Source organism: Limulus polyphemus, unplaced genomic scaffold (assembly GCF_000517525.1).
Source record: "Limulus polyphemus unplaced genomic scaffold, Limulus_polyphemus-2.1.2 Scaffold2537, whole genome shotgun sequence".
NCBI classification, from domain to species: Eukaryota; Metazoa; Arthropoda; class Merostomata; order Xiphosura; family Limulidae; genus Limulus; species Limulus polyphemus.
The window spans coordinates 133,072-141,559 of NW_013668147.1; positions in this window are offsets into that span (position 1 = coordinate 133,072).

Here is an 8,488-nt window from a genome sequence, read left to right on the forward strand (position 1 = left end):
AGTTTCGTAGTACTTACTACGTGTAGTATAGTACGTATATATATATACTATATATATATATATATATATATATATATATATATATATATATATATATCAAAGATAACAGGACCTAGCTAGGATCCTATGCAAGCCAAAGTTGATTTCAAAAATCTCAGATCTCCATTTTCCAAATATCATCTTACAATCCCTCATGAACGGCATCCATTGCAGAATGCTGGATGTCACTGCCTCGACAATTAACGTTGTGGATGTCTTTGGTCTCGCACGAAGTCTTCTTTTGCTGCTACCTTATCCGTGGGCATTACCCATTCATTTGACATTGCTGTTAGTTTATGTCCTTTCACTTTTCGAGAGTTGTACGGTTTGAGTAATACTACCACTAAACAATCTGTTGTTGTTTTTTATTCATTTGAAATGGCTTAAGACTTCAGAAAAAACTTAAAACACTGACATATAAATGTTTTCAAAACCAGATTATAAATATTAATATAAGTGTATATTTACTAAACAGACATAATAATGTAGGTTAGATATTACAAATAAGCTCACGAAGTTAGTCCTGCTTAATAGTGTGTGGTATTCAGGAACACTAATGTCTGACAGAAAAGGCAAATGTTCAGTGCTGTTATTAAAGCAAAGAATAAATAAAAGGTACGAAATCAAAGGAAAACACCTGAAACAAAGTACCTTATTTAAGCCACAGTATTTATGTTACCAAACTGGCCAGGATTCTATTTCATATGATTATTGTCTGGCTGTTGTGATCGAGGGCAGGAACAAAAGCTACAAACCAAGAGTCAAAATCCGAGAGGGAGAAGAAAAGAAAGAAATATAGAAACACTCAACTTTTATATTCAAGCAAAGCCTTAACGTGGTATACTAGTCGTTAGGTTACATCTTTCAGCCAGTAGTTTGCATACGTTTCTAAGCCATTTTGTGTAGTATCTGTTTGAATAGGCTACCATAACAGAACTATGTACAAACATCCAGTAAACATGAACGTGATTAACTTCTTGCAGAATTAAAGTGGTAGCTTAGAAAAAATACAAGAATAAGTATATATTTATGATAGTTATAGAATGGAAAAATTAGTATCTATTTCAGTTTCTATTACTCTCGGTATTTGACTAAAATTAAATTTAGTTTCAAAGGAATTTAATTTTGTTGGACGGATTATTCGATAAAAATAATTCAAAAGTTCGGTCCACTAACACTGAAAGCATTTTAATTTCTTTGAATACAAGATACGCGGCTTTTCATAACTAACCTCCGATGGCTCAGCGGTAATTCTAAGGGCTTTTTTTCGATAAAATTCGGGTTTCGATACCCGCGATGGGCAGAGCATAAATAGCCCATTGCGTAAATTTGCGCTTAACAACAAACGAACCTTACTTAATAATTCCACTTGCTAATTTTCTCTATTACTGAGTCGCAAACACAGACTCCAGATTTACACAACCGAACTAGATAACTGTCTTACAATAAATTATATAAATAACATACTTATTTACTGGCTACCAAACACACTCAATAATTCACTAACTCATTTAACAATCTCCTCAAGAAGACAAGCCTCACTTTATAAATAAGCTGCTCTTAAGTCTTACCAGAAATTTCACTCGCGTGCTGAACTAAATGTTGTACCTAGTACTCGTTAATCGACTGACAAATTGGCTTTTTTCCTAAATTTCAAACATTATGGCCATTCTTACCACGTTAAATTTTTATCGTAAAACCGCAACACAAATTTTGTGAAACTACACTAAAATTATATACTACAAATGTTTTTGGATGCACAAAGTGAGGAAATACATTTACATTAATAACAAATAATGCCAAACATTGAAAATTACTTGTCCACTCTAGTGTCTGATATTTTTTTAACAATATGGCAAAATTATCGATATCAGTTTCATTATAATCTGATAAATTTAAAATAAGAAAAGCTGTCATTGGTAATTAATCTTTGGAATTATTTCAATATTGTTTTCAGAAACTATCTTTGTAAGTTGTGATAATACCAATTAATTGGAAAAGTCCGTTACATGCCATATTAAACTTTGGGCCAAGGCTAGCTCCGAACATGACAATTGACTAAAAGCAAGATCACGAAAAATATCTTCTTTTTTTTTTAATTTCCAAACGTGTTACGAGAAACTGTAGACATTATACTTAAAGATTCATCATGATTATACTGGTTACTAAACTCAAAAATTTATTTTCCGCTCTCGCTTTGTTCCTCTAGCATCACTATTAAACCTAAAAGTGAATCCGAGGGTGGGGGAAAATATCATACTTCGACAAACTCTGTGGACCCTCGTACTCCTTCAAATCTCTGGAATGTGCCTGTACCTGTTTTAGGGGTTCGAAATAGCTTGTGTAACTGACTAGACGTCTTGTTACTCTCTGATGACATCCAAGTCAATAGATGCACTCAGCTAAAGTTCTGAAAGATGTCACCTCCTTCATAACTGTTGTTGGAGTTCTAGTAGCATTGTTGTAGATCCCAAAACCAGAGTTTATTTACAAGTTTCTTCACACTACATGACTTGATGTTTGGAAAACTGTGGTTTGGCTCATTGTACTGGTTATGAGCAATGCAATAAATGCCTCGAAGTTATAGAAACAAGGTGCATTAAGGCTACACACAATGTTACCAGAGCTGAAGCTAGGACTCTTGCTGTCTCTTTATTAAAATTTCCCTTTTAATCTCACTTCCTATCATCCCAACCCTTCCCTGAAAATTTAGTCACTAAATCAATCAGTGTTTGCTGTTAATTAAAAGCTTTCAATTTCTTTGATTATAATAAGATAATTTCTTGGTCTGCTCTAAAGCCCCTTCATTATGCTGACTTGGCTTCTGAAGATTTTCACTCTTAATGGCAATGTTACTTAACATATTGCATTGGAATTCTGAAAATTTCAGAGCTCAGAAATCCAAATTGTAAAACTTATAGACAGTAAGTTTCATTTAAATTATATTTTTAAATCCTGGCTTCACCTTCTCTCATGTATTTATCTTTATTTATGCAGTTAATGCAATATATGAGGCTCCAAAACTTTTACTGTTCTTAGTGTCTATAACCCATGCGATTAATTTAGTTTAAACAGTCTTGCTTATCTTGTTCCTGATATAATTTGTTGTTCCTTATCAATGGGGATTTCAGTGCTCTTTACCAATACTGGGGCTCTATTCATATCGAGATAAATAACCAAATCATGAAACAATTTCTTGAAGAACATTGATTAGTTCTTCTGAATGACGAAAAAACCTACCCGTTTGGATTCATATATTGGCACTCTTTCTGTTTGATATTTATCGAATGAACCTCGCTCCTTGAGTGTCAAATGTACATGGAATATATCAATACCTTTTGTAGTGCACATTTTCCCACTACCATCTGGGTCTTGGTTGATCAAGCCCCTTCTGCTATGTAATCCCCTCTCACAAGTTCCACAAATCCAAATGAGTCGAATATTCTTCTGGGGTGGATCCTGCTTTGTCCTCTGGTATTCCTGAGGTAACTTCTACAAAAACTTTTAGAGAACTCCTGCAAAGTCTTCCAATTATCATTGTGTTAACTGACAATTTCAATCAAAAATCCTCTGGTGGAACCCTGAATGCAACAGGCTCATCACTTTATGTCAATTTGCCAACCATCATTTAGCTCATCACTCCATAAAGAAGAATATGAAAACTATTAGCTTTCTTGGTCTAAAATTGAATATTACATTTGAAATCAAAAGCATGCAAGTGGGAGGTCTTATTCTGTTACCTTTAGTAAAGGTATTTCCATTTCTCAGATTTTGAATTTATTGGATCTCAAAATATAGTTTAGCTTTAAGAATATAGTTACCTAGTCACTGCTGAAGAGAAATGCGAGATTTTTACGAGATTCTTATTCAAAAATAATTATATTTACAGATTCCTCTCTTCATACACTCTGACGCTTCTTGAGAAATTGGCTGAAAATCATATAAGGTGGATTAATACTTCTTTCACCATGGTTGGACTTGATACTGTCCTGTACAAGCTTGAACCCTATTCTGGCACTAATACTCTATTACTCAACCTGAACAAGTTCTCTCGCACTTTTCTCTTGAACTTGGTCATTGACAGCTGGATTATTGGCTACTGTCTACCTCTACGAAAACATGTTAATGTTATTCCTATTCTCCATTTGGCATCTCATTGTCTGATCTCTTTGTTATCTTGTGTGGCTAAGATCCTTGAATTTATGGTTAATTAATACCTTACCTGGTATCTGGAATTTTCTTCTTATCTTTTGCAACAAATACAATACCCTTCACTGATTACATTATCTAAAAAATCAATCTCCATTGCCTGTATTAACAAAGTTTTAGCAATTGCTATTTTCTTGAATACTAAATTTACTTTTGATACCACTTGGATTTGGATATTACTCAAGGATTACAACTCAACCCAACTCTTTTTAATGTTAGTTATCTGACCTAGAATATATCTTGATGTATACTGACTATTCTAGCATTTTTGCTGATGGTATTTCTATTTGAAAGCAAGGGAAAAATATTGGTGTTATGTGATTTTTCTTATTCGACATTGTTTGACTAGATTGAATTCTTAGACCTCTGACAATTTTTGTTTGTTTGTTTGTTTTATCCCATTCAAATCCAAAGATGTTGTTTTCATAAACCCATGACATTGATTTCCCACAAGACTTTTTTTTTTGGTTCACTACGTAATTCTTGCTAGAGTTTCTAAATATTGCTATTTGGGGACTACTTTAGTAACCATCTTATCTGCTATTCTCATATTACAGACCTTTTCTAGCTGTTTCCTATGCTTCAACTTATTCTAAATAAAATCTGGATCCTCTTGAGGAGTAATCATTCTACATTGCAACTCTTTTACTGCTCTTATGTGTTATGCATGTGGTTGAGGTAAAACTATGACTGGATTCTTTATCACATTGGCAGTTTTTTATTTTAGCTTGATTATACCAAATCTACAGCTCTGTACATCTTGCTGGGTGTTATCAAATGTATCTCTGTTTATGTTTTACAAACTATGGCCTATAGATACCCTCCCTGCCATCACTGTGATTTCTTACTTGGTATGTTTGGCTTTTTCTCTGATGCCAGGGAGATATATCACTTTCTTCTCCCTGGCTTAGGCTAATCCTGGATTGTGTTGTTCAGATCAAGGTCTTTTCTATGTGTGCTTGATGTGCGTCAATTTTGTAACTTTAGTATTTTCTATCCCAGACATAAAGTTAAACCTGTTGTTGTTGTTGTTTTCTTCCTCCATGCTTATTTCATGATGCCTCTATTGTTTTCTCATTGTCCAAACTTCCTTGTGATGCCTGCATTCAATCCTATTATATTGAGTTTAGCTCAACTATTGAGGGTGATTTACATATTCACACAGATGATTATTACATTCCCCAAACAGAATTAATTGTCTGTGTTTATTTTATTCATTCTTCAGGCTTTTTAAAAAACTTTCATCTCCTAGTTCTTAAACATCATGTTATACTCGATCCTGCCCTTCTCTTGTTTGAGAATGTCACTTCTTGCTTCTACAACAGAGTTAGAATGGATGGAAATGAATATTCTATCGGATTCATAGACATGTGAGAATTCTTGGCAGTAATGGTGATAATTGTCTTGGCAAATAGACATTGAAAAACACTTACATAGACGTCCACCTTCCCCATGGCAAGATTACCTTTTTTACATATGGCACATTCTTAGCCCTAGATCTAGGCCTTCTCTACTACTTTAAGAGTTCTATTCTTCGATCATAAAATATTCACAGAGAATACTTGATGCTATCTACATTCCTCTTCAACTTGATACTTTTAATCTGAATTCTCCATTGCATAAAAGTGGAGTCACAAGCCCCCTTATTTATTGAGCTTGTCGAACTTTCCTGAAATGATTGACTATGCTTTTATCTACTCTTGTCATTCATTTTCAGGATGTATCATACATTTCAAAACGTAAGAGATCCTTTCACATTACTAATTTGATGAGAAGTAAGATTTTCTATACTTTATTTCAGTAATGTGTCATTATGTTGTTTTTTTTAGTAAATATCCCTCTTATTTGCTTCCTTTAATTTCCTAATAGTTAATGCCTTTGTTTCCGACTAGATATATATATATAACTATCTCATATTTCATCCCCTAAATCACTTGGAAATTTTTCTTACCTGGCTGGTTCTGTTGTAATGAAAGTTGTGTTGATTTCTCCTGGCAGGCGTTCACTTCAATTCTCTGGGGTATGATGCTTTTTTTCCTTTAGTATTTGAAAGAACTTATATATATATATATTTTCTTGTTTTTACCATCTTAATACTTTTGTCATTTCATCTTCAACTCCTGGCCCTTCTAATTCCACAGTTCTCTAGTGTGAATGGTCCTGCTGGCCTAACAAAGTCTAACCACAAAAAAAGAAGACTGGAACAGAGTTTTATACTTAACAACAAAGGACAGTTTCTAAACCTCTCTAAAACACCCAGTATAAACATAGTCTATCATATTATGCACTCATCACATCTTGAATGTTTTTACATGAAATAAAAACTGTTGGTTTTGCTTTAGTACAAAGTATATATACTATGTTCACTGTGATGAATCACTGTGATAGATCGTATATATTTGGGGGGGGGGGGTACATCAAACATTCTCCTCAAGAAATGATATGAGTTGGAAAAGTCAGGATCTGATCAGACCTTAATTTGTCTGAACATGGTCGAACTCAAGCCGCACCAAAAACTCAAAACTAACAGACTCGGGATAAACTATACCGTAGTGCTAATCACATTATAATTGTCATATATATATATATATATATAATTTACTTTAATAACCATTTGAAATATCAAATTAAATTTTTTTGTTTTTTTTTTGCAATGGAAAAACATTATTTCTCAAAATAACCTTGGTTTTTGTGCGTCATTGTGGAATACGCGTCTAATTTAACGTATCTTTGCCGATTTAATTATCAACTATCATTAATACGTAAATAACAACGAAAAGAACTGCATATCGACATTAATTTTAAAATTACTCAAACTATTTACGTCTTCAACCTTCTGTGTAGTGATAAGGTGTTCAACTTTCTTCATGAAATATTTAATGATTTTGATACACGAAAGTATTACTTGTTAATACTTTAAAATAAATCTGAAATGTATATTTCGATTACTTTAATATATGTAATATGCATAAAGAAGTCACTTAGATTTCATGTTTTGTGCATTCTTTAACACATCACGTTTCAAATATTCAAAGCTTTTCAATGACCATTTTCATTATACAAATAGATTCCAAGCTTATAAAATACATTCATAAGGTGTGTTTGTTGAAGCTATTGTAAGTGTGCTCCAATTTCATTCCAAAAACATTGTTTTAGAAATAACATCTCTGATACTTGAAACTTTAGTTTGTTTCTTTGTTAAGCACAAAGCTATACATAATGGGTTATCCGTGCTCTGCCCACCCTATGAGTTATAAGCCCTCATACTTACCGCTGAGTAAATTGAACATTTGTCGGTCATATGATAATACAAGATAATATATAGATTTTTAATGTGATTCACAAAAACGTTATTGTTGTCATAATTAATCAAGAAGGAAAAAAAAGTTGAATTTTCTTAATCACAGATTTAATAGCATTTTTGGTTACTCGTGCGGTAATATTTACAATATTGAATTTACAACTTACAAGATGTCAGAAAAACGCGTAGGTTCAAGAAGTTTAAATATAAAACGATAAGAACCATATAATCAGAGCGCTTTCGAAAGGTGGACCTTTGTTCTTCAGGGATAAACTGGGAATTTACTATATATTTATATGTGTGTAAATACTGATGTGCAAATTACGGAGTGAACTGTGGTTTATTAAGCTACATGTAAACCAATAGAATAAATACATGTGCAAAATAAGTTATATTTATGACGTAGATAACAAATAAACATATAATTTAAATAAAAATTGAGAATTTTTATATTTGAAAAGCATGCACAAGGTTAAGAGAAATAAAAGTAAGCTTCCATCAACGTCGTTAGACAAGAATGAAAGCTAACAGATGGATGACGTTATGTAATAGGTTTTTGTTTTGACGTGGCACTGCTTAAATGAGTACTCTGTGGTGTGATAAATCATCTCTCTTTGCTATAAATTGTTATGGTACCAAGGGATTTGCTAAAAACATAAATAATATCCCCAGCTTCAATAATGAATGCTAGACAAGTGGTCGTTTACATGCACAATGTTTTCTGATCATAGGAGCTCGACTGTAAGAATCGTGTTATATTTCACTTGGTAGATCGTACACACATGAAGTTCTATATTATTTATTATGTATGTACCTTCACTAGTTTTATTTCACTTGGTAGATCGTACACACATGAAGTTATATACTATTTATAATGTATGTACCTTCACTAGTTTTATATATTTCACTTGGTAGATAGATCGTATACACATGAAATCC